This window comes from Eleutherodactylus coqui, chromosome 2, assembly GCF_035609145.1.
Source record: "Eleutherodactylus coqui strain aEleCoq1 chromosome 2, aEleCoq1.hap1, whole genome shotgun sequence".
Lineage (NCBI taxonomy): Eukaryota > Metazoa > Chordata > Amphibia > Anura > Eleutherodactylidae > Eleutherodactylus > Eleutherodactylus coqui.
In genome coordinates this window covers 58,899,510-58,906,219 of record NC_089838.1, presented here as the reverse complement: position 1 = coordinate 58,906,219, position 6,710 = coordinate 58,899,510, and the positions used below count along the sequence as shown (strand labels likewise).

The following is a 6,710-nucleotide window of genomic DNA, read 5'->3' as shown; positions in this document are numbered from 1 at the left end:
TGTATGGCTCTGTCTGCTACAGCTGGAGCCGTGGACGGTGATGTCACCGCTTGCGACACGTTCTTCTGCACCCGGTGATGGTAGAGACCGGCAGAACAGCGTCGGGCTACCGAGGATGCTTCTGTGGATCAGACTTAGTATTAAACTAAGATGCTGACTGATAAGGGCGGTCCTCTTTTTTTACGTTTTCTATCAATATAATTACGCTATTTTAGTACTCGATTTTTTTAGATCGAAATCGCAGTGTTTTGCCGACAGCATGTGTGAGAGCGGCCAGAGAGTGCGGAGACTTCGGAGCTGCGGGGAGTGCGGAATCTTCTGGAATTACTTGGGGAAGCGCAGCTGATTTTGAGTCAAAATCTGCACTGAAGTTGCAGATCTGGACTCTGTTTTGGATGCGGCCATGCTGCAGCATTTCTGCTACATGTGAACATAACCTTTCCTGACTGCTTTGTGAGGGGTCCCCGGTCAGGACTCCAGCACTGAAAGGGTTACAGCCATTTCTGGTGACTCCTATGAGGTAAAGCCTTCAGAGCGCATATTAGCCTTTTATCCCCACTTCTACACGAGCCAACCTAAACAACCAATGACCGTGAATCAGGCAAACCACATAACCAATCACCGTCAATCAGGCAACTCAAATAACCAATCGCCGGGAATGAGTAAATCCAAACAACCAATCAGGTTGCGAATGATGTGCATTTGGGGAGTAATAGAGATCTATGCCTCCAGAGCTCTATAGCCTGCAGTAATGGCAGTGCGTACATAACGGGTACAGCTTCACGCCGGCAGAGGGAGCACAAGAGCATTAGCACTGCAGAGAAGGCGCCACAACTCCAATCAGTAAAGAGAACATCTCGCTTCTCTTTCCGGCCACGTGACTGATCACGCGACGATTACGTCACAGAAGTCGTTTAGCTGACTAGCAGAAAGCAAAGTCCCTTGCAGGCCGCCGTAGCGCTCAGTGGGCGGAGCTGTTCCCTTGTTTTCCCGTGATGGCAGCTGGCCGCTGAGTGCTCTCCTCTCCGGCACCTTCCACGTCTGCGCCCTCTAGAGGTCAGTGGTTTGGGGGCAGCGGTGCTGCTGGTTTGGAGCGGCCGCGCTGTAGCGGCTTGTGGTGACTGCTGGCGCCTCACTGCGGTGCCTGCAAGTATCGCATACTGGCATTAGGGCTCATTCACTCCGGACAGACAGGCAACCTGCACATTGATGTCCGGGCTGCGGCATTTTGTTTACACACAATATCATTGTGGTTTTGTGTGTTTTTGCTACGTGCGCAAAAAACTGCAGGTAGTAAGAAAAATGCAAAGCGGCGGCGTACTTTTGTGAATAGGCTGCAAATTCACGTATGTGTGCCTGTCCGCGGGCGTATCTGTGTGTTACCTGGGTAATGGCGGTGCTACAGACCGTTGGTTTACACTGCGCCGTTTCATGTGCAGCATTTGTGTTTTAGCGTAATACCTGCGTTGGTGAGTGTCACGCCGTTATCATAGCCGCTGCGTAATATCTGCATGTGCAGCAAATGCACGAGCCGCAGGCTCATCGGAGCGCGGTGTTAGGGCTCCACACTGGCCACCGCGATATCGCCACGGGAAAATCACGGCAAAAGCCAGAGCTGCTTTTTCTCGCCTATTTTTTTTCTGCAAACTTTTAGCATGGAAGTCAATAGGACTAATAAAGCATCGCGATACGATAAAAAGGCGCTCTGCGGGAAACACTGGAGATAAGGGAAAAAAACGCAGAAAGATAGACGTGCCGCAATTTATTTTTTTCCTCTTGCAGCGTCGCATGAGTGAAAACAGCGCAAATGTGAAGGAAACCATTGAAAATCATTGGTTTCATAATTCTGAGTTTTCGCTCACTCTGGCATCGCACAAAAAATCGTGGTGTTTTTTAAATTCTTTTTAAATCACCGGTGTGATGGCGCCCCGAGGTGTCACACGGCCGGAATCTTCTGCTTTCCGCAACAGAAGTCGTAGTAAATCGCGCAGACTGCGATGCAGAGTGAAACGGGCTTATCTCCTGTGATGGAGCACCACCATCCGCCGCTGCGCGTTGTGATACTGAATTCCGTAACTGCAATTTCCACTACATCCTGGGCAAAATATTTTGCTTGTGGGACAGAGACTTAGGCGCACAGGCGAGCGTGACCGTGAATCCCACCCCCATGCGAAACACGTAAATCTCACGCTATTTTTAGCGCCCGCGTGAAGCCGGTCTTGGGGCTCCTGCCCACTGGCGATCACGATATCGCCGCAAGAAAATCGTGACCTGTCTGAACACCAGCGGTGCTTTAGGTTGCAAAACAATGGCTGCCGCCTGCGTTTTTAACATTAGAAGCTCCTATTGTCGATCACGCGGAAAAAAAAAACGCAACGCACGAAAATCGCTCAAGTTCATGCGATTAAAAAGGAGGCTCCAAACATGGGAGATATTCCCCCCCCCCCACGTCACAGGAGTGAAACCGTTAAACATCATTGGTGTCATAATTCTGCGCTCCCGCATTGCTCAAGCAGCAGCCGCCAACGCTTGTGTTTTCCCGCCAATTGCCCGGTAGCGCTCTGCATCTACTGCTGTTAACAAGGTGTAATAGTGCTAATTACCAGATGGCACCTACACGTCAGGAGCCTGTGAGCGCCGGCGGCTGCCGCCAGCGCTTCTGTGATAGCGCCATTATACACACAACCCCTTGTTGGATGTCGCATTACTATCACTGCCGGTTGCCTGTAGCGCCGCAGCCGCCGGCAGCGCTGTGGTTGCCTTCTGCCGGCGTGCATCGTACGGTTGGCGTGATTTCAGTGGCAGGCTTCCCAATGAGAGCGGGTGCCGGGTCATGTGACCGCTACACTGACTCCCGTTATGTAACTAGTTGGTGTGGCTGTGTGCCGCGTGCTCGCTGGACGCCGCAGGCTCCTTCTAGACCTTGTGGACATTCAGGCGTTGGTCACACGAGGCTGATTGGCCGCAGATTTTGTGCGTTGAAAATCTCTAGCATTTCCGTGCAGCAAATCTGCATTCAAATCCGCGGCTGGCGTTGTGGATTAGTTCCGGGTTTTTGCGGAATGTTTTCTACGTATTTTCTGCCCGGAAAATCTGCAGCTTCGGGTACAGGTTTGGCGCATATTTACTGCGGATTTTGGCATCTCAATTGGCCGTAATCCACAGCAAAATTCAGTATTTTAATTGACTCGCTGCAGATTTTGTGCACATTTTTCCACAGCCTGTAGACAATAGTTTAAAAATCCCACCCACTTTGCTGTTTCTGTAAATGTCGCGGATTCTTCGTGCGGAGGGTCTGTACCGGAAATTCGTGGCAAATTGGATGTGGGGTCCAGGGTTATTAACTGCCAAAAAACTGGAAGTAGAAATGCTGGGAGTGCAGGGAAGCGTTGGCATTTGGCCATATATGGCCATGAGATGGCGCTAGAGGTGGAGGTCATCAGCGTGACATGACTGCTTGCATCAGATTGACTTCTGTTTCTGCGTTCTTGCGGTTTCAGTTTCTCAGGCCCCTTATTGTTTTCTTTCTGAGGGCTTGTTCACACTGCCGCTAAGACGTTCCGTCACTGGGGGTGAACAAAAACGGAAATGCTGAATCCAGCAAATGATCGTCCCAGATGGCACCGATGGACCCCATTGTGCATAATGAGTACCATCCAGATTCCGGTATGCCCCCTGGTATTTTCCAGGATGAAATAGCGCAGATGTTACCGAGCTCGCCGTAAGTCTTCCTTCAGGCATTTTTTTTTCCCCCCTCTATTGTGCAGTCTGCGGTTTTTGGATGTCTTTCTTGGAATTTACTACGACTTCTGTTGTCTTTTTTTTTTCTGCTTACACTTGCGTTTTCTCTTTGGTCTATTTTCTTCCTATAGTGAAGCTTAGAGGAAAACGCCAGACTTTGAGCAAGTTGTAATTTTGAAAAATGCCATGGACCCTAAAAATGCGGCAGATGGCTTTCCATAATTACAGAAAACATCTCAGCATGGTGTCTTTTACTGCAGAACAAACTACAAAACATTAGTGCTGTTGTATAGCATCAGATACTAAGGCCTCCTTCACAAGGGCCGACAAAGTCATGCAATTTTCTCGCATTGCATCAATGCTACAAATCGCATGTATGTGAAGCCCATTCTTTCCTCTGGGTTTCTTCATATAAGCGATATTTTTTTAGCGTGCGACATTGCAAGTAAAAAACACCTTGCAGGTCCAGCGATATGCCCACTACTTGCGAGATTTTGTAGCCCATGTTTTCCTATAGAGCCTTCCTCTCTGTTGTATCGTCAAAGTACTAAACTTAGCCCTAGCTGCAGAAAAAATAAATAATAAAAATCACCTAAGAGGCGCTGTCATCTCTGGCGCGGGTCTTCTCTTCACCTCTGACACTTGTATTCAGTCTTCTGCCAGCCCTTCCTGGATTGGAGGATCAAAATCCCCGCCTCCAGGAAGGGCCGGCTGTAATTGGCTGAGCCACGGCACTCGTGAACCAATCACAGTCAGCTCTTTCAGCCAGCCACGCCTCTTGGGCCCCCTGTACATGGGCGGAAATTCCGCATTGGGATTTCCCGCAGAATCTCCGCCCGTGGAAGCTGCCATAGGATTGCGTTCGAAAATTTTTCTATTTCTGTGCGGGTTTCGCAGAGGCCCGCACAGAGATGTCACTCCCGGGCTGCCAGCTCCGCTCTGCGCATGCACCGGCACATCAGAGAGCCGGAGCCACGGGAGCAGGTGAGACCCGCACTGGTCCCTGCAGGGGCGCGGGTCAGGTCCCGCTCCGAGAATTCTCGCAGCAGGATCCAACCCAGCCGTCTGCAGGCAGCCTTAGGTGATGTTTTTTTTTTTTTTTTTTTACTGCAGCTATGGCTTATTTTCGGGATAGAGCCAATATTACAAGTCCCTTTCCTCCCAGAAAATCCTCGCAGGTGGTGCTATAAAGTCACACAACTTTGTAGCACCTTGTAAGACTTTGTAGCGCCACACAATCGCAGTATCGCTGCGATAATAAGGGATATCGCACAGACCACCAATGTGATATCTCTGTTATGTTTTTTTTTTTTTTCTCGCAGCGATATATCGCATTGCCGGTGTGAAAGAGGCCTAAAGGACATGAATAGTGTGCCCCAAGCTCCTCTTTAACCACTAGATTGGTTTGGGACTTGCTAGACAACAGCCGGCAATGCTCGGGGCAGGGGAGAGGGTCACAATCTGTGGACAGTACTGAAGACCAAGTTATGTTTCTCTTTTTAAGTTTGAGTATGGTTGCAGTTAACCCAAAAATCCTCCTTCCCGCCAAGTCACACTCTCGGGGGGGTCAGGCTGGGACATGAGTAGTTGTGGCTGGCAACCCCATATTGCTTTAGACATCCTGATGTCTGCAAGGAACAGAGATTTTCTTTCACTAACAGAATATCAGCACTGTCATGTACAGGCAACGCATCTCTATAGGATAAGGACCTACAGCTCCTGTATTTCAGCTTCCAGGACTCGTGAGAGGGTGACATAGGGAGAAGACATACTTATACTGACATGTTAGACCTCTTTGGCCCTCAGCACCACAGCGATTCTTAGTGACGCCATTTTTTACGGGAATATAGCTACACAAGGGCTTGTGTTTTGTGGGACAAGTGCAATTTCCCTTACGCCCATGACAGCACCTGTGAAGGACCACCTACCTTCTGAACAGGAAATGGGAGCCTCCCAGATCCTGTTCCTCAGTTCCTGTTGCCCATCTGTGGGACAGAGGGAATACGTCTCCAGGTTCTCTCCGGATCAGTCACGTGTGCTGCAGGGCCTGACCCTCCAGAGGACATATTATGGGGAGGTTGTTGGTTCAGTGTCAGTTTCCATGGGGGAACAGATGCAGAGCAGAAAAAAGGGAGTGGAGCAAAACCCGTATGGAATGAGTGGCCCAGAATGGAGGTTTGGAGTGTGCAGGAAATCCCAGAGGTGCTGTCGGCCAGAAGACATGGGTGTCCAGAGGAGTGCAGAAACAAAACCCCGATGGCGCAGCGCTCCAAAAATAACTGAAAAATCTGAACAATTATGTGGAATTTTCTTCTTTAATTGGTCAAATAGACAACCAGCATTGGAAAACGTGTTTTGAGGTAAAACCCCTTCATCGGTTCAGCTGGATAACCTTTTCCAATCTATTTTTGGATTGAGTGTTTCCTAGAGGGCTTGCTGTTTCTGCTGTTATACAATGTCGCCATCTGTTCGCTAAAGCAAACTACGTGATAGGACGTATTAGAGCAGTACGGCTGGCAGACTAATATAAGTATACACTGTCTGAGATCTTCTGCTAGCGGAGCTGTGCAGGCTTCAGTGGTTATGTTGGAGGATGTCCAACTGGATTGGAAAGGGTTAAATACTAAGCCAGTTGGAGACCTGAGCATGTCCCTTTTTTCCTTTCAACCACGATCCCTCCACCGGTATCCTATTGTCATCTCCGGCACTTGGATAGGAGAGCAGAGGTCTGTCTTAAAAACATTTGGGAAGTGTCCACCACCTCCTTAAACTGTGATGAAGACCCCTGTGAGAGTTGAAGTGTGTTGTACTGTATCATTTATCTTGGCGGTTCAACAAATTTGGTTGGATCATAATTGGATGGTGTCTGGAGCTTCTACATGTTTCATTCTTACCAAGCCGGTTGTTTGGGACTACACCTCCCTGAGCTTGCCACAGCTTGTAGCTGGTGGAACTGATCAGAAGGGACA

General features: G+C 49.2%; 1 protein-coding gene across 3 annotated transcripts in view; it reads left to right on the top strand.

Moving 5' to 3' along the window:
• The first annotated feature begins 902 nt into the window (after positions 1 to 902).
• LOC136611421 (RUN and FYVE domain-containing protein 1-like) overlaps positions 903 to 6,710 on the top strand; it is a 72,829-nt gene continuing 67,021 nt past the window's right edge. The window contains exons 1-2 of one of the 3 annotated variants that reach the window (XM_066591031.1): positions 921 to 1,056; positions 3,533 to 3,721. The gene's annotated coding sequence lies outside the window, so the exon portion shown is untranslated. Of the gene's footprint in view, positions 1,057 to 3,532; positions 3,722 to 6,710 lie in introns of all 3 variants that reach the window. The other 2 variants (XM_066591030.1, XM_066591033.1) reach the window with 2 other exon arrangements.